At 42.3% G+C, this 20,397-nt stretch overlaps 2 long non-coding RNA genes across 2 annotated transcripts in view; one reads left to right on the top strand and one right to left on the bottom strand.

The window, feature by feature from the left end:
* LOC309534419 overlaps nt 1-12,892 on the bottom strand; it is a 36,348-nt gene extending 23,456 nt beyond the window's left edge. Inside the window, exon 1 of the long non-coding RNA XR_014220702.1 lies at nt 12,798-12,892. This is a non-coding gene — a long non-coding RNA (uncharacterized lncRNA). The remainder of the gene's footprint in view (nt 1-12,797) is intronic.
* The window catches only part of LOC309534385, a 415,746-nt gene that overhangs the window by 332,514 nt on the left and 62,835 nt on the right, over nt 1-20,397 (top strand). The window lies entirely within an intron of this gene.

The raw sequence follows: 20,397 nt of genomic DNA, 5'->3' as shown, positions 1-20,397 counted from the left end.
TTGTTTTATTATATATTCTCATTTTGTCTTTTTCTTTTCCCCCTGAGGGGGAAGCCTCATGTAGCTAGTCTTTAGTGTATTTTTTGTTTTAGTGTATTTTTTGTTTTAGTGTATTTTTTGTTTTAGTGTATCTTTCATCTTTGTTGGAAGCCGCCCAGAGTGGCTGGGGAAACCCAGACAGATGGGTGGGGTACAAATAATAAATTATTATTATTATTATTATTATTATTATTATTATTATTATTATTTCAGCAAAGCTGATGGAGATGCCCTGCCACCTCCTCTCTCTCTCCTATAGCCTGGTAGAATGACTGCTATAGATGTCTCTTGAGGAAGGAGCCTGTACAGGTGGTCATTTAGCAGAACCAATAAAGAGGCCCTGCAAGCACATCTTAATCCACATTTCCTGGACTGGAGATTGTGCTGGCTTCAAACACCCATTGGGTCTTGATCAACTGCCCAACATTGCCCAATGTTCCACTGGAACAGTCATGGAAAACTAGGGCATGTTGACTCAATCTGCACCTCCTAGACTAATGTGAAGAATGGAACTTAAGCTAGTCACCAGGTTTTGAATTTCCTGGATTTGGGGCATAGTTCTGAGCTTTAAAAATATATCAAGAATTTAAAATGTGCATTTTGAAAGAAAATGTGTTTTAAAAATATGTAGTTGTGTGTGTGCTTAAATGTGATGGGGGAGCAGAAATCGGAAATAAATGCAGATCATACAGTTATGCAGTTATACAAAACAATCCCTAGTTGGGGATGGGGTAGCCATTCAGTTTGGTTCACATTTTAATGCAAACCTGCCCAATTTGCACTTGTCTGAGATGATATACAAACCAAATCAGTTATCTTTAAAGTTCACCATTCTCTGAATTTTGAAATGCAATTCTCCAGTAAATATAGGGCTGCCATACGTCTGGATTTTCCCAGACAATATTGGGGTTTCAAAGGCAGAATTGATGTCCAGGGGTAATTTCTGAAACGTAGCACTTTGTCCTGGATCTTAGATAAGTCAAAAAGTTCAACAACTTTTGGGGTGTCCTGGTTTTTACTTTTTGGAATATGGCAAGCCTAGATTGTGTACAAAAATGTGTATATTGTAGGGGGTTGTTGTGAAAATTAATATGTTGGTGAAAATGCATTCTATTTGGGGAAAATGCTTGCAAAAATGTGTGTTAAATGAAATTGCATGCAAAAATGGGTATATTCAGGGAAATGTACACTAAAATAATGACAGATTTTTATTGGGGTTTTTAAAAAAATCGCAGACTGAAGAAGAAATATGGTGAACTGAATATTGGAAAAATGAGAAACTGAATGGCATGTTCACTTATCATTAGAGCATCAGAAAAGCTCTGCTAGATCAGGCCAGCGCCCCATCAAGTCCAGCATTTTTCCCTCATGTTGGCTAACTAAATGCTCACAGGAAGCCCTAAAGCAGGACTTAGAATCATAGAATCACAGAGTTGGAAGAGACCACAAGGGCCATCGAGTCCAACCCCCTGCCAAGCAGGAAACACCATCAGAGCACTCCTGACATATGGTTGTCAAGCCTCTGCTTAAAGACCTCCAAAGAAGGAGACTCCACCACACTCCTTGGCAGCAAATTCCACTGTCGAACAGCTCTTACTGTCAGGAAGTTCTTCCTAATGTTTAGGTGGAATCTTCTTTCTTGTAGTTTGGATCCATTGCTCCGTGTCCGCTTCACTTGAGTGCAGCAGCAGCAGCAGCTGTCCCTGTGTCTACCAGTTAAGTGTGTTTATGATTTAGAACAAACATATCAAGAGTGAAAAGAGGGGTGAGGAGTTTTTGAAAAAGAGTAGCAAAACAGGTTATTCAGCAGCTAGCAAGATGGAAAAGTTGACGGCCTGACAGCCCAAGAGAGGGCATAGTATTAGCAGATTTTAAGGAGAGATTTAAATGAGAGTTTCAGAATAACGTGTCTGCTTTTAGGCTTCCGAATAAAACTAGGGCAGCGATGAGGAAATGTGAAGAAGAGTGCATTTGGTAGAGTGCATTTTCATTGCATCAGTCTCTAGCCACTAACCTGGAAAATATAATCACTGCACCAACCGTCCCCCTTACAACAGGGCTTCTCAAATTTTCTTACTGCAGGCTTATACAAGTCAAAATTAAAAACTGTTTGTGCTTTTACTCACGTAACCAAGGCAGGTTTCCACCAAAGGTTTTGTTTTGTTTTGTTTTGTTCTTGCTTTCAGAAATAAATGCACTGTGGGAGACGAGAGGAGAAAGACCCTGCAAACCCTTACCGGATTTTAATAAGGTGTTTGGACATTGTGCCCTGTAGACAAAGAGCAGGCAGGTTAAACGTGGTCTTAAGCCAAGATTGAAACTCCCAAACAAGAATGTGCTCAACCTAAAGCAGGTATGCAGTAGGATCTATTGAATCAACAGAGCCAAAAGAAAGCGTGCCCCCCCCCTCAATTTGCAGCAAAGGAAGAGCAAATTGAGGCAGGCGTGTTCAACTGAGGGACACAGCTAGGGAGGGGAGTTTTACCTCTTTCATGCCTACCCATGATCCCTTCAAAATTGGCCCTCCCCAAATGCAATTAACCCTTGAAATAAGACTAATTGCAACACGGGGAGTGCATTTGGGGCAGATGCCATAGGTGGGGAAGGAAGGGTTAACTCTCCCCTCACCAGCTGTGATTGAGAGCTAGCACAGGAAAGGCATTTCCCACCTTGCCCCTCATCCCCTTCTGCCCTGTCCAGGCTGTAGATGCAGCCATAGCTGTGACACTTTCAAAAGCCCCACTGCCACCAGCCAAGGCTGAGATTTTTGTCCCACAAGGCTGAGGTTTTTGGAATACAGAGACTCTGGCTACATCCACTGCCATTGCTCCATGAATATGGTGCAGTGTCCAAACGGATCAAAGTTGTTATCACAGGGTCATTTATTTATCTTTAATGTTGGGTCGTTGTAGCAATAAAGTTAGTTTAATATGATATGGGGTTTAGGGGGTATTTTTAATTACCGAAGGGAAAACATTAATTAAAAAAAAAACTTATTAAAGTACCCCAAAACAGATGCAGCTTTAAACTTTGGCTTCAAAAAGAAGGAAAATAAATAGCTTTCTTCTGCATTTCTATGTGCCTGTAAATCAGCAATGCTCTCACCATCTCATACTGCTTCTGTTTGGCCATTCTCCCTGTCTCTGTTTTCATGTTTTCATTTTTCTATGGCTGTATAGAACATATTTCTCATTTAAGTAGTTGCTTTTGAGAGTTGTTGCCATAACAACCATTTCATTTCATTTCACGATATGCACACTATCTCTGAAATACAGAATTTCTCCTTAAAGGAGCATGTGCCATACACATCAAAAGGGAATATGCACTCATTATTCTTACATTATTTTGCAGGAAAATAGATATATATTTTTTTAGTAAATACATTTTCTAACTTGATTTTTTTGTTCACTGGAACCATGGCTGGTTGTTAGGGGGGGAGGGAAGTTTAGCTTGCCTATCATGCGGTATCTTATTGTTTCCAAAAATATTAAGAATCCTTATTGCATTCCCTCCTCTTCTTAAAAAAGATATTTGAGTTAACTGTGCCACAGTTAATGCATTTTAAATCTATCCCAGTAGATAGTAGATTTTGTTTGCATGTTTTTGCTCACTGTTTAAGAAGCCTTTTATTCCAGTCCTGAATATATTTATGTTGAAATCTCACCAGTTCTGATGGAACACAGCTTCCAAATAAGTTAGAGTTTCAAGATTCAAACCCTGAGGTAACCCATTTACCTTTTAAGGCTGCAATCCTATGGGCACATTTACTTGTGGGAGGATAACTCCCTTTTAAGACAGTTTGGTGAAACTTACTTACAAGTAAACACACATATTAGGTAGAGAAGAATTTTCTGGCAGTTGGAAGGTTGCCATATGTCCTCTTTTTCATGGGTATGTAAAATGAAAGTCGTCATAGCGATCTGTAGTTAAAAGTAGAAGCTGGCAAATGTGTCCTCTTTTTTGCTCTTCAGAATATGGCAACCCTAGCAGTTGTGTAGTTTTCCTATCATGGCATTTAGCAACAGAAGAAACTACACTTGCTGGAATTTTCCTTCTATGTATTCTTCTATTTTTCTCAGCGTTTCACACCTGGGATAAGCAAACACACACACAACAAAATTATTTCATGGGGAAGGGCTATAACTCAGGGGTTGAGCATCAGGCTTTGCGTGCAGAATTTGCCAGGTTTAATCCCTGGCCTCTCCAGGAAAGGCTGAGAGAGTTCCCTGCCTGAAACATAGGAGAGCCTCTTCTAGTCAATGTAGACAATACTGAGCTAAGACAGCTTCCTGCATTCCTAGGTTCATGCCCAGAGTAATTTTTAATGCTTTTCTTTGAAAATTGTGATGTTACTATAGGAATGGATATGTAGTACATTTCCAACTAAACCCGTGTTCACATGTTGAACCATGTAGATTTCCAAACTTGGGTTTCCAGCTATTTTTGGACTATAGTTCCCATCATTCCTGACCACTGGTCCTGCTAGCTAGGGATGGTGGAAGTTGTAGTCCCAAAATAGCTGGAGGGCCAAGTTTGGCCATCACTGCTCTAGAACAACCTTCCCCAACCCAGTGCCCTCCTCACACACCATGAATAAGGTGTGTTCTGCCTCTCCAGAATTTTTTTTAAAATAGTTTATCTTAGAAGTGCAATTGACTAGGCCACAAAAAAAATTGTTTCTCTTTAGTCAATGCCACCACTGAGAATGGCAATGTTTGTGAACTTCTGGAGGAGGAACATGGTGGACTGAACATCTTTTGCCAGCAGGCTGCTGATGGAGATAATTATGTGTTGATTTATGATAGCCAGCCATAAATCTTGGCTATCAAATTCATTCTGGGGAAAAGAGTGAACAGGGGATTCAACTATGATGCTCTGAAAAAAGCCGCTTTCAAGGGACCGAGAAGCTGTCAGCACCTGGGAACTCTGGCTGGGTTAAGTGACTTGTGAGTGGAGGAATCAACATCTTGCCCCAAAGCCATTATGTTTTAAGCAGTTGAACTCTCTTCATGTTGCCAGATTCCACTACTGATGAAGGAGGTGTGATAGGTGGCACCATGCAGGTCTTCTGGGAGGCAATTCCATGTGCATGGAGTAGTGAGGCAGAAAGGGTGGAATGTTTTGAGGGAGCAACAGGCCTTATGATGGCTGAAGATAGTGGAGTGAGAGAAGTAAGGGTCACGGGCATGGACGTCTCTTGATATAAGTGTATCCAGATAAGGGAGGCAAAACAGTGTAGGGCTTTGAAGATATATTTAACTGCTTTCCTTCTCTTGCCCTCTAGCCAACGCGGAAGTTACACAGAATGTGACAGGTCTCCTTCAGCATCCTGTGTGACAATACAGGGGATCCCGAGGCACCCTTCTGGGACAGCTTCCTGTAGTCTGTCCTGGCAGCAGTGTGCAGATTGAAGCAGGGGCTCTGTGTGACATTACGTAGAGCACAACTCTGGGATTGCTTCCATCATCAGCTGCTGCATACAATGTGCAATTTGAGTGATGCACCTCAGCACTGCAGGAGGTACGCAGATGTATCTCTGGAGCTACATGCTGCAACAGCCATCATTTCTCCTCTGGGGGAAAAAATGCAAATTGGAAAAACCCAGCAAGGATTGTGATCCTGGCGGTGTGACCTCTTTCAGATTTTGGGTTGCAAATCACCAGCTGAAGAATCATCTGCATATTTGGTTATCTATACACAGCCTGAAAAAGCACTGGAGTTATCTCAGGATCTGGACTGGATTAAGGTAAAGGTAAAGGTACCCCTGCCCGAACGGGCCAGTCTTGACAGACTGTGGGGTTTGTGCGCCCATCTCACATCTATTGGCCGGGGGCCAGCGCTGTCCGAGGACACTTCCGGGTCACGTGGCCAGCGTGACATCGCTGCTCTGGCGAGCCAGAGCCGCACACGGAACGCCGTTTACCTTCCCGCTGGTAAGCGGTACCTATTTATCTACTTGCCCCCGGGGGTGCTTTCGAACTGCTAGGTGGGCAGGCGCTGGGACCGAGCAGCGGGAGCGCACCCCGCCGCAGGGATTCGAACCGCCGACCTTTCGATCGGCAAGCCCTAGGCGTTGAGGCTTTAGCCCACAGCGCCACCCGCGTCCCACCTGGACTGGATTATCCTAAAATAAATTTGCTCAGGCTTTCAGTCTCTTAATTAATTTAGAAGTGAATCCCTATTTTGCAAGTTGAAGTAACAGAAGAGTTTTCCGGAGTAACTTTTATATTTTTCATTTTGTAGCTTCACATAGTGTTGTGTTGTTTTGTTTTTTTAAAAAAAATCATGTATGCTCTATAGAGCATCACACTTATTTTTGAAAATGTCTTATTTATGAACTTACCCCAGTTACTTTTTTGTGTTGTTGTTTTTTTACCTTTTCTTTGCAACTCAAGATCTGTGAGAAACAAGCAAAAGATTCTGCAGTACTTATACTGAAAAAGGTCATGCATTATTCAAGTGTATTTGCATGTATTTGGGCTTCCACCCCACACCAATCCACTTTCTATGAGCCAGGAACAAATAGATAACACAATTCAGTATTGGTCAAATTGATGGGGGTGGTGGGAGAGAGGAGAGATAGATGGGAAAACACAGCATGCCACAGAAATGTTAACTGGAACATTGTATTGTAGTATATATATATTGGTGCAGTTTAATAGCTTGGGTTTACCATCTTAAAAAAGAAGTTAAATTACCTATACCAGGCCTACAATAGTATGCAACTTAGTTGGCATTAAGGATCAGAAAATCTGCCCACCATTTCTGCTTCTTTCCATTTCTTATTTTTCTGGTTTTAACTTTGGTTCTCCACATTTCTACATCAGCTTTAGATATTTTTTTAAGTCCTCATAAAAATAATCATGTAAGTCATCATTAAAACATGAAGATTTTTGTCCAATCTGCACATTTTTGCAAAGCATTTCCCCGTAAATTATTGCAATTTTTTCTGAGTTGTTTTCTCCACTATATGTGTTTACATGCATACTTGGCCCTAGTAAAGTAATTCTTGTGCACATTACTTGGTTGGAGAAGTATGAATTTTGAAGGATGGTGGTGTTTTGGTTTGTGTGTTGTTTTGGGGGAGTGCGAACTAGGTAGAGTCAACCTTGCACGTGAATTGAATCCCATTTCTTTCCCATCCCTACTTGGGAGTAAGCACCACTGAACACAGTGGGACTAACTTCTGAATAGAGAAGCACAGGGATGGGTGGCACGTGGATTTAAATGGCTTAGCTGTCATCACACCAATGCTAGTGAATACCTGTCCTCAGTGGCGGAGCTTCATGCTCCGGCACCGGGGGGAAGAGAGCAGGTGGGTCGGGGCTGGCGCATGTCCCGTGGGCAGGCTGCACTGCCCAGAGTGGTGGGGTGTGCGTCCTGGGGGTGGGGTGCACTACCTGTGGGGGCGGGGCGCCCAGTGCGGGGGGGAGCCGCAGTGGTACCCTGCTGGGATCACGCTGCCAGGGGCGGTATGCTCCCCCCGCACTCCTCTTCCTCCACCAGTGTCTGTCCTCACCCTAGTTGCTCATGCAGATGGAAGATATGAGATCCCAGGGGCAGACCACAAAAGTGGACTTGGAACACAAACTATGTAGTCCAACACTAGGATATTTGATCAGTAACCTAAAAAAGCACAGTAATACACTAAACGGGTGGACTGTAGCTTAATGGCAGAACACCTGTGTTGCATACAGAAGATCCAAGTTTCAATCCTTGCCATCTCCAGCTGCTGTAAAGTAGCTTCCTACATTCCTAAATCTAACACTTGTTAAGTCTGTGCATACCCTATTGCAGATATTATGCAGTTTGAAGCAACTGGATGCATAAAACCAACTCCTTTAGAAATGAAGCATTGTCCAGACCCATTAGATTGTTCAAAACTTTACTTGCAGAACTTTCTTCAAAGCAGAACAGAAACATCAAATGATACATCCAAATAGCTCCATAAGACATATGCCAGTCCAAGGTAGAGCATCGGCATCCTACAAAATATGAAATAATTCCAACAGACCTAGAAGCAGAGGTCTGTCTCTCCCTAAAACCTGCATCCTGCTGAAGAGTCATTTGCATCTTTATGCTCACAGAGTCTGAGAACACAGAACTCCAGCCACCACCCTTCCAAGATGGCAAATTCAATACCTATCATATGATCTAAGGTTAAAACACCACATCAGAGCTACCTGAGAGCAATAACAGTTAATTATCAACCCATCAAGGCAGCTCAAAGAGCCCTTTTTGCTCTTAATTTAGCTTAGTATACTTCAATGGAATCTTCTATGTTAGATCTTTTCAGCAATACACAGGCATTCCCATTTCAGTGTCAATTAAACAATTATACTTAACAAACCCAACAGCAATAAGCCATAAATATACTGCTGGACTGTTGGGAGCACTGCCAGATCCGAGCAAATGTTCATCTAGACCAGCATCCTTTTCCCACAGTGTGTGAGGTAAAGGGTAAAGGTAAAGGACACTTGGATGGTTAAATCCAGTCAAAGGCAACTTTGGGGTGCAGCGCTCATCTCGCTTCAGGCCGAGGGAGCCAGCATTTCTCCACAGACAGCTTTCCAGGTCATGTGGCCAGCATGACTAAACTGCTTCTGGCACAATGGGACACTGTGACGAGTGCCAGAGCGCACAGAAACTCCGTTTCCCATGGTGCCTAGCCACAAGTCAGCTAGGAAACCTGCAAACAGGGCTTGAAGGTATTAGGCCCTTTTGACTTCCCCGCCCTGCCAGGAACTGGTGTTTCACCCCTGAATATGGGGGCTCCCTTTAATTGGAATGGCTAACAGCCATTGAAAGGCCCTCTATTACCTTGACTAATCCCTAAGCAAATGACTCCTGCCACATCTTGTAGTTGTGAATTACAGGAATTTATTCTGTGTTGTGCAAATAGGTTTTATCTTTCTCTGCCCTGAACCTACTACCACCCTCGCTGCATGACACTCACATCTTATCTTACAAGAGAGGGGTGTGGGATGATTTCTCCTATTTCTGACTACTCTAAGCAGAGGTAAAGAAGCCAGAGAACTGAAGAGAAAACTGTAGTTGATCATAAAGTCTCGGGGGGGGGGGCAGGGAGCTCAGAGACAGAGGTATATAACCTCAATATTCCATTTGCAAAAAGGCCTGACTGGTGACAGCCTTTAAGAGTTCTCGGTATGTCAAGGAAGCTGTGGCCCTCCTGATGCTATCAGGCTCCACTTCCCATCAGCTCCAGTCAGCATGGCCAATGGCCAATGGTTAGGGGTGCTGGGAGCTATGATCCACACCATCTGGGTGGGACCACAGGTTCCCATCCCTAATCTACAATGACTATTTGGAGGAAGAAGAGGCAAGCTTGGGAAATAGTGTACCAGCGTTAGAGGACATAGTTGGTATGTAGGTTCAATCAGTTAAAAGGATCAGGACACCTTCAGTTAAAAGGATCAGGTTTCAGGTGATGCGAAAGGCTTCTGGAAAGCTAAATACTAGCCATGTGGTGTCAAAAAGCTTGGACTTGGGCATGAGAGATTCAAATTCAAATGTCAGCCACAGAGAGTCACTGTGTGACCACAGACAAAATCGTTCAGCTTAAACTACCTTTCAGGAGTGTTGTGAAGGTGCACCAACACACCTGAGCAAATCTGGAAACCATCAAGCTGTTTCTTTCTTCACCTTCAGTGGAGATTAAATTCTGAGGCCATTCTTAGAAGTCAGTTGAGATTTTCTAAACTGCTTTCAAAGAAACCATCATATTATGAACAACGTAAACTGATGCTCAATCCAAGTAAGATGGAGATAGTGTTGGTAGGTGGTTCATCTGACTGTGGGTGGGTGTTCAACCTGTTATGGATGGGGTTGCATACGTTCCCTCTGAAGGATCAGACTGAAAGTCTTCAGGTGTTGACAGATGCAGCACAGTCACAAGGAGCCCCTGTTAGTAACCTAACAAAGAATGCAGCACCTTCCAACAAACACCAACAAACTGGTGCACCAGTTGCAGCCAGTCCTGAGCGGAGAAAATTTAGCCACGTTATTCATGCCCTGGTGACCTCTAGCTTGGACTATTGCAACGTGTTGCACACGGGGTTGCTTTTGAATATTTCTCAGAAATTTCCATTTGTAACCTAGCAGCTGTGTTTTATACTAAACTGGACCGCCTACAACTCTCTCCAATAACAAATATTTATTTTTTATTTAAACAATCTGGCAAATACAAAAAAGAATGAACAACAACTAGCAGTGTTCTTCTGTTTCCTCAGACGTACAGACTGTTCAGCCATCTATTCCAGGACAAGAAACAGATGCTCAATTCCATCCAGAATATACGCCCTTAAATGATCTGGGTGCAGGTGTGATCAACTTTATGCCATTACAGGTGGTGAATGGCAAGAAGGCATTCTCAGTGATGGTGCCTCACATTTAGGTTGCCAGTAGAAAGGGAGTTCTAGGGATCCTACAGCAAAGTTGGCTTACTACATTTTGAAGTAAGTGAAGTAAATGAACTGTACCCATTACCATGTGAAGAAGCACGCTTTGGGCCAGTCACTGCCTATTAGCCAAACCTACCTCACAGAGCTGTTGTGGGGATTAAATGAGATGGGGGAGAACCATGTGTGTAAGCTTGAGCTCCTTGGATGAAAAGGTGGGGCAGAAATTAAATCTATCTATCTATCAGATACTTCAGGTGGCCCTGCTTTAACTCATGCCGCCTCATAGAGGGTCTGCTTTCTATGCTCGGAATCTCTCCCAGGCACTCACTTCAGTTTCAGATTCATCCCAATCCAATGTGCACCTAACATCTGTTTTCTGCGTTGTTTTTCCCCACCGCTGCTGAGAACAGACAGCAATACGAGCCCTGCTCAGAGTGAATTCCAAACACAATGAACTAGGAGAGCTAATAAAAACAACAAGAAGGGACAAACAGATAGTGAAATGGCAACCGGCAGATATAAATGAGATGAGATTTTAATATAGATAGGCTTGACAAAGACAGACCTGGGGAGCCTGCATCCTGATCAGGGAAGATCACCGAGGGTTCCTCCAGACAAGAGCTTAATATTGCAAACAGGTCATTGGCAACAATTTTTTTAATGTCAGGTTTTCCGTGGGAAGGGTAAATCCAGATTAAATGGGGGGGGATTGAGGCTGGCATTTTGATGCCAAGGTTGTCGTGTGGATGCCACAAAAAAACCCTGCATGGCTCCAAAGCACTTTTCCCATAATAAACACCCACCTGGAAGCATTACAAGTCACACAGGAGAAGACAATTCTATCAAGGAATTCACTGTTTGTTACAGAAGGGGAAAAGGAGAGTAGCAGTTTCTAGAACAACGGTTTGTTTGTTTTTGCAGAAGCAACAATCTTCCCCCATGATGTCTTTGGGTGTATCTTGAAACCATGTGGCTGTTGAGCAGAAAGCATAAACGAGCCACTATGCAGGGCATTTTCCTCCTTCAAATACGCAATTGATTTTCTGATCTATGCATTGTGCAATTGTTCATTCATTTACTTCAGAAAGGAAAAGCAGGTAAGTGGCCAAATCCATTTGTTTCAGGCCCAGAAGCTGCCACTGGACCTTACTCTTCTTCCCAAGCTGTAACACCACTTCCTGTAGCTGGTATTGCCACCATGCCCTCCAGTGGAATCTTAATAGGACTGAGGATGTAGGTGGGGGAGATAAATGTGGAGGAAGAGCAGGGCAAGTGAGGCCTTTGAGTCTGAAGTTCCCTACCCCTGCTATAGGCAGGCAATGGAAACCACAGCCAGGATTCCCACTGCCCAATTCAGGCCCAAAGCCATCTGATATGCAGTATCCTAGGCCACCAAGACACAGCTGCCCCACAATAAAGATATCAGGAACTGTATGATTAGTAATAAGTGGGCAATCACAATGGGTTATCTTAGAGCATCTTATTTATATACTTATTTTTTTAAAAAAAAAATCATCCACACATATGACTGGCAATTGCTCCACAATTAGCAGCTTCCCCAGGTCACAAATTGGGCAGGAGAAAAGTATTTCTGTGGAGCTGATTTTGTGAGGTATCGAAGTATCCATAATGTATGTGTGGCCTGCAGCTAAGTTTCCATCCACGGTGAAGGATTTACTTTGGCATCAATTTCTTGTTGAAAATAAAACTGTACTAAGGGCAGGATGTTGCTTTTAACTAGCCTGAGATGACTAATTATTAAACTCATTTTCTAAAGGTTAGCATATACAGAAAAGCAATTATATGGAGATTAAAACAAGTTCAGAAACTTGATTCATTCTGAAAGTATGGTAAACCTAAGTCTTGTACTATTTCTGAGTTTTAATGACCTCAGGAACATTTTATTTAACTTAGATGTCAAATGCAATTTCGAAATGAGAGATGAAATATATTTCATGGGTTTTCTTTCTTTTTCTTTTTTTACATAGTACAGAGCACAAATTTCACAGGCTGGGTTTTTTTCTGAATTTCTGCAGCTTGGCACGGATGCCATACATGAAGTTTAACCCATTAGATTTGGCACTCTCAGAAGTATGAAACTGAAACTTGGAAGCTAGATAACACAGGATTTTCTTGCTTTTGACTATATCTCAGTTAAAATAAATCAACGCTTAAGCCCCGTCAGGTTAACCTAGTAAAGAGGTACGTCCACATTTATAATCTTAGTTGGGTTGGTAAGTTAACATTCCACAGACTGAGTCTTCCCCCGCAACCAACAATAGATTTCCAATCACTTTACAAAATATTGATCAATATGTAATAAACACATTCACTCACAGTTTCAGTCGCAAGACAAAGGAAGACAAACCATGCTTTAATGCTGTATCTCTTTGCAGGGTTGGTGGAGGTTGTATGTAATGCCTCAAGCATGTCTGATTGTGTGTTCGGTTACTATGGAAGCCTTTATTGCTAGGTAGCTCCAACTTCATGACAGAACCAGATCACGTGACTGTAAGAAGTTCCATTTGTATGACAGCTAGACCACAATTCCACTGTATCCCCAAATCGTTGCCTGGAGAATACAGTGTCCACAGAAAAGGTGGGACACAAAGGAGTGTGCTATTAATAGTGTGCTATTAAGCCACAATATAGACTCCATTTAAGTTCATCTCTTGCTCTGTCACACTGATGAATACCTGTAGCCCTCCAGATGTTGTTAGAACGCAGCTTCCATCATCCCTGACCGTGCTGGCTGGGGTTGATTGAAGTTCAAGAACATCTGAAAGGCCACAGGCTCCCCATTCTTGATCTATTCAGTGCCCACTTACATCTCAGCATACTCAAAAGAGACATCCAGTACAGTTAGTTAAGTGTCTAAGCCTCACAGTGGCTGAACATGTCTACCAAAAACACTAAGAAGCCACAGGATTTTGTGTGAGAGAGAGAGATGCAAATCTGCTATTCCTGTTCTCATTTTAAACAGTGCAAATTTCACTGAAACACCCATTTCAAAGGGGCTTCCCTGGTATGTGTGCGTGGATTGCAACCCTAGTCTTCAAGATTGCTTTCAGTATCAACATATGTATTGCTCCTCAAAAAGTTGTTGCTTACGGAAGGTGGAGCTTTATGTGTATCCAAGACAGTCAAGATTCCACTAAAATAATGCCAAAATGCCCATACCTTAAAGAGAAAAACTCCATTACTGGGAAGTCTTCACAGATGATATTCACCTGCCAGGGTGGTGTTGGAGCCCAAGTGTGTTGTTGTTAAGTACTGTACAGGGGACTTTAAGCCCTCCCCACAGTGAAGCAATGGATGTAGGATTTATTAGATCTGGCCAATAAGGAAAGAATTATTTATAGTAGAAGAGGCACTCCAGGGAAGCTTGATTCCATTTGGCAGCTGATCCTAGAGATGCTTAGCAATTAGAATAACTCACTACTCTTTTTTAGCGTCCATCACCCCCCGAGTGTTTTTAATATTATGGGATGGAGGACTGAGGAACTGAAATGGACGTGCTTGAAGAGGGCATTGTTGATATTATTCTCTGCCTTGCATACTTGCAGCTTCTGAAACTTCCATATATCTTTAAACACAAACACAAGAAAACCTTTAATATTATTAAATTACAGATTTACAAGTTATGCATTTCCCTTGTGGAAAGTAACAAAGGGGGAGCTGAGGGGGAGGCAAAATTACAAGTACTGAATTTAAATTCTTTCAGCTGAATTAATTATTTCAATTAAGATCATTAATATAAATGTCTACATCTTGAGGAACCAAATTTTAAAATCCTTTTAGAATCTCATGGCACTTAAAATACTATTAAATCTTTGTGCAGAGATTTTCTCCCATTAGAATCTCTTAATCAAAAACATGAAGCCCAAGGCACAATAACAATGTAAAAGACTTAACCACAAATGTAGTTTCCGTTGCCTTTTGTTGAGGGCCACCAGGTCACCCCAGAGACTGTGCCTAAACCCATTGTGCCTCCAGTCTCATTTCTCCAATCAAGCCCAGCACCAAGGAGGGGTCAGGTAGGGCACTGGCTGAGGGTTTGGACCCTCTGAGAAGCCCGCCAACCTTCCCCTTCAGGACCCAAATGTATGAGACATTTTTAGTAGACTGTTGTTGCATTTATTCCATGGCTTTTTATACACTCAAATAACATATCTTATAAGCAGTCTATTCTATAAACATGTGAAGCTGCCTTATACCTAACCAGCCACACAGAATCCCTTTTAAAAAGACCTGGAGATGCAAGGGATTGACGCTCAGACCCAATACCTGCAAAACATGTGCCCTGCAGCTACTTTGCAGCCTCTTTCAAGGGCTTTTGAATCATTCTGGAAACTGAGTTTTATTTTGCTCTGGATGCCTTTGTCTGTAGAATATATGTTCTAATTTGCTCTATATGAGCCGAAGAGACAGAAGAAATGTACCAACTCCTTCCCTTTGGGCTGGCAGGTTGCAGCTAAGGTTGTCCATTCCACAGCAGTGAAAGAGGAGGCAGGTGCATCTTCTCCAACGACGCTCTTCCCGTGGTCCCTTTCCACATCCTCAGCTCTCACCTCCGCTTGGATTAGGCTTGTTTTTACACCCAGTACTACCCTGGAAACAAAGTTGTATCAACATTACATAGGCTGTACTGGGGAGAAAGACCCATTGAGGATAGTAGGACTTCCTTCTGCAGAAACATGCATAAGATTTTGCTGTTAGCAGCTGTTTGGTGAAGGTTTAATTTACCTTTACCTTATTTATTCATCACTGATATAAAAGATTTAAATAAAGGGGAAAGGCCATTATAGAGGACAAATTAGTGAAATAAAGGACAGTGATTCACCCTACCCGAGACAAAGTACATACTATTGATGTTTGAGTGTACATCATTAATTAGTGTATTTATTAAGATCTCTTTATTTAGGGTATGCTGTGACCTCTAGTGGTTAGATAAAAGTCATTGTTGGCTATAGTACAGGAAACTCTGTTTTGTGTGCAATTTACAAGCAAACCTCCTGTAAGGATACACACCCTTTCCGTCTCTGTTTGGCCCCACAAATTCATCCTGTTGCCACTGCTCTGAGATACCTTCATGCATTCAGTGATGCTGCACCATTCCAACACACATTTCAACTGGGGCACCAGTTCTGTGCCTTTTTTAATACTGAGTGGCAGATTTTTTAAAAAAAAACCAACAACAACAAACCCAGCAGGCACATCATCTCATCAACGCATTTCCATACCAGGAAAATTGCCCTGGTGTTTTTTGTTTCTGCATATCATACACCTCTTAAATGCACGAGAGCCCTACTAAAAAAGAAGCTGGCCATGCTTTGGTTCAAAATGAAAAAAAGATGTATCTTTGCAGGCAATCCTATGCATATCTAAGGAGTTCACCTAAGGAGCCTCATCAGCAGAAGTCCTACACAGAGACTTCCACCTTCACAACAGGGCCTCTCCTCTCCCTGTACAGCACCTCCTCCTCCCCCATTGGAAGTGGGGTAGTCGGGAAAACCCCAGAACAGCACAAGGGGTGAGGAGAAGAATTGTTCCATCTGGTGAGCTGCAATGTTTGCAGACAGAACGTTTGTCATAGTGTGATGTTGAATTCCCCCTGCTATCTTGAATGGGGCTCGCTCCTTTGTGAGACACGGAGCCCCCAAAGAACAAAATAAAATATCTATAATTTAAATAGTTCTTGACTACATTGGGAAATTTCTACAGGAGGGAACCTAAATGGCCAATCCAGCCCCTGGAGGCAGCCTCCCCCAATCTAGTATCCTCCAGATGTTTTGGACCGCATCTCTCATCATCCCACACCACTAATGATGTAGGCTGATGAAAGTTGGGGTGCAGAAAATAGCTGGAGGATACCTGGCTTGGTCAGCTGCTCTGAGGCAATAAGATACGAAGGAGGGGAAAATGTGTCTCCTTGTCTTTGTTCAGCAGGTGGGGACCACAATGGGGAGAAATGCTGAGGAAGGAACACAGCTGTCTCTGCCATCTTCCTGATCCCTGCATACAAAAAGATGTTGAGGGCAGCAAAAGAATGTCAGACAACCTTGATCCAGCCCCAGGCACTAGACCACATTGGGCTACCATCAAATAGTCTTGGCTCATCTAAACATGAGATTAACAAGGTTCCTAGGGGATCAAGCAAATGTGGGTCTGCAATGGGGAGAACTGTGGTCTGAGCTTAAAATGGTGGTACGTTATAAGCACCGAAGTGTGCTCTTAGCTCATTGGATTCTGGGAACTGACAATGATTCTGCTTAGAGAATAGTGTGTCGTACACAGGCTGATTGCTGCTTCCCTGTAATTCTTTCAGAACACATCAATGTGCAATAAGAAACAGATTCTCAGATAAACTAAAGCACATTGCTCTCTCCTCTGAAGAAAATCCTGGAATGGCTGCCCTGTACTTGCCACCTTGCAGGAAAGGGCGAGCTAAGCAAAACATTCATCTTTTTATTGTTCACTGGTTCATGAACAAAACTAGGTTATTCTGCTGTTAGCTTCTGTGTATGACAGTTCACTGGAAACACTTGAATCAGATAATTGGAATCCAACTCTCCTGTTGACAACAGTAGTATGAAAAAACGGAATTGAATATGTAGAAGGAAATGATCTGATGGCTTTCATCTGCTCTTCGTCGCTAGGGAGAGAGCTTTTCCATTTGTCTCCGTCGGAGGCAGCCCCATTCCTCATCATGGAGAGGCTCTTGCCTTCATGGATAAACCACAGAAAAATAATGACCATGCAGAAAAGGAAATAATATTACAAGCCATCCTGTTGTCAGAGTCAATCATGGGACTGCACCAAGACAGGTTAGGATCACATCTCACTATATCTTTGAAATCTATTAAAAGCAGTTTGTGGACTTGTTTTATGGCCATAGGCAGTGATGTGTGATTTCTGCGCCAAAATAGTTGGAAACATTATACACCAAGTATACTATGTCAGCTGAGTATATTTGCTGGGCTTTGTAAGTCATTCAACATCTAGGATTTAGGGGAGGGAAAAGTGAACGTTTGTTCAGGGAACTTAGGCACTGTCTCATTCTTGGAGTCCTAACCAGGTGTGTTGGGGGTGCCCTAGAGCAACAGGGCCACAGGTGTTGTGCCCTGAGTCTCATAATAATTTAAGAAAAGCCCTCCTGGATTAGGCCAGACACCCATCTAGTCCAGCTTCCTGTTTTCACAGTGGCCCACTGGATGCCTATGGGAAGCCTGCAAGCATCTATCAATTTTGTGGGAACTGGTCAGACTGGAGTGGCACAACTGTTTTCAGATTTTTTAGATTAATCTCATGAGCATCTTGGCTCTTCAGCAGTGGTGAAGAACCCAGAGGTGAAGCTGCTCAGATGTTGTTGGACCACAAGTCCCATCATCCCTGACCATTGACCATGCAAGCTGGGGCTGATGGAAGTTAGAGTCCAACAACTTGTTGATGATGTTGCTATATTTATAGATTTATAAAGTTCAAGGTATGCCCATAATAGCTTATTCCTGAGCAAACTGTCATGAAAATAGCATAAAAGTATAAATAAAGACAGGTGTAGTATTTTAAGAGCAAGGTTTGCATTAAAAAAAATGTACCTTTTTCTCTTCCCAGGGTAAGATCTGACACTTGGTTTAACAAGTTTTTAACAGTTATTTATGAGCCAGAAAAAATGAGCTGTGGAAGGAACCTATTGATTTGTGTCTATGCCATCTACAACATACCTCTCACCCAACTATTGGCAACTATTTCTAAGTATTTGAAATTAAAAATAAATAAGGTGAAGGACAAAGTAGATACATATAAACATGTAGGTCACTTTAAGTGTTTTTTTAAGATTTATGCAGACTTGGGAGGGAGGAAGTCTGACATCCAAATCAAAATTTAACTTGCTGAAATGTGTTTGTGTAAGGCGTGTTGCAAAGCTGGGATCAAACCATGGATGAAGAATCTTCTGTGTCCTATGTTAAAATGTTGTATCTCTCTCTGTCCCCCAAGACAAGCAGCAAAGCAGCAGACACCCTCTTGGTTCTGTAAGGTCCTAAGCACCGTGATTCAGTCAATTTAAACTCATGGTTGTCCCAGAAATTGCTGAAATACTACTCATTTTTCTAAACTAAGCTCACTAAATTGTTACCATTTCCTTTCGCAGCCCAAGAGGATAAATGAATGCACACTGATAATCATTTAATTGCCTTATAAACAACAAGCAATTAGCACTACTTAAATGCTCCAGTGGCACAAATGGCCTTCTAGGAAGACACAATAACAGGTCATTAGATTGTGGGGTTATATACTAGGGAGCCATACAATTGAGTCTGAATACGCTTCTTTTCCTCGCTGTGCTACCATGCGCCATGCAAATCGAAGCCACTAGTGTCATAGGCCCTAGAACCAAATTATGCTGGACTTAACATCACTAGTGCTGTTATAGCTCACATATTTCCAGATGGAATGCTAGGAAGGAATAGGAGCCTGTAGTGAAAGATCCATCTCTGCGTCCCCCAAATTTGTATATTAAGGGGAAAGTGCATACAAAGACATGTATATCAGAAAAAAATCTGCACTAAATTGCTTATGAATTTTCAGCAGGATTTTTTTTTCAAAAATGGCAAACTGATGTGGAAATGTGAAGAACTGAGCTTATGACTGGAAAAATAAGTAACTGATATTGACAGATATTCCCATGTGACCTCATTGCCTCAGTTTTCTTTCTGGGGTGGTCATTGCAGACAGAGGGAGAAATTGTGCCTAAATGGCTGCGTTGATTCAACCATTAGCCTTGTTTTGTGAGGCTATTATTGAATTCAGGCTACCAGTACAACCCTCAATAATCAAAACTAAGTGTACTTCTAACTGTCTTTGCATTGTAAGGAGCTCTTGTTTCTTCTGAATCTACAGCCAGCTGAAAGCACGGTGCTTTTAGCTAAAATAAGCATGCAATTCAAATTCCCCTCATCAAATATAGATGAGACACTTCAAAACCGAAAAAAGCCACCCTTGCCATTGATCCACAAGAAAGACAGAGGTCCATTTTCTTCCAAAGAGTGGCTCTGCTTTTATTTTGCTGTTATCACACAAGTGTGTTTCTGAAAGCATCGAGCCGATCTCAAATAGTATGGTTACAAGGCATTTTTGAAAAATGAATTGGGTAGCCCAACCTTTCTGGGCAGCTATATAGCCAATAAATAGGTCCATACAGCAGAGTTGCTATAAACTTAATTACAATCCCTATAATTTTCAATCTCTGTGGTAACTTTTCTGGTGTCTCTTTTTGATCTTTTCACATTTAGTTGTCTTATCACTGTGAAACGGAAGCTATAAAGCACTATTTTTGGATGCTACGCAAGAATGCCTTTTGAACTTTTGACGTCTTCTCTTTCTATCACGGTAAAGCAGAAGCAGGGCTGATCCAAGACAATTTGCTGCCTGAGGCAAAGGACATGATGACACTTCCCCTAATCCAGATACAAAAGCTGACCAGTCTGGCAGTTAAAGTTAACTTCAGCACTGGCGAAAGGGCAGCAAGCTAGCTTAGTGGCTGCGTGGCACACACAACTCCTTGCCCCTTAGCATCCATCGCCTGAGGCAGCTACCTCATTCTCCCTATTGGTAGGGACAGCCCTAAGCAGAAGTATACGATCCAACCGTGAGCATAATTCAGACAGCATTAAACACCTTGACATCCCATTGATTTCAGTGGGAGTGGGAGTTTAGCTTCCCCACCGAAATAATTACAACTTATTGCACAATCCTGTATATGTCTGCTCAGAAGAAAGCTCCACTGAATTCAATGGGCCTTATTTTCAAGTACAGAAGAATATGAGAAGAGCTTGCTGGATCAAGCCAATTGCCCATTGAGCCCAGCATCCTCTTCTCACAGTGATCACCTGGATATGGCAACAACTGGAATTCTGAAGCATGACTGCCTGTGAGT

Source organism: Podarcis vaucheri, assembly GCF_965113315.1.
Source record: "Podarcis vaucheri genome assembly, chromosome: 6".
Taxonomy (NCBI): Eukaryota; Metazoa; Chordata; class Lepidosauria; order Squamata; family Lacertidae; genus Podarcis; species Podarcis vaucheri.
The sequence above is the reverse complement of the archived record's forward strand: the minus strand, read 5'-3'. Positions and strand labels throughout refer to the sequence as shown.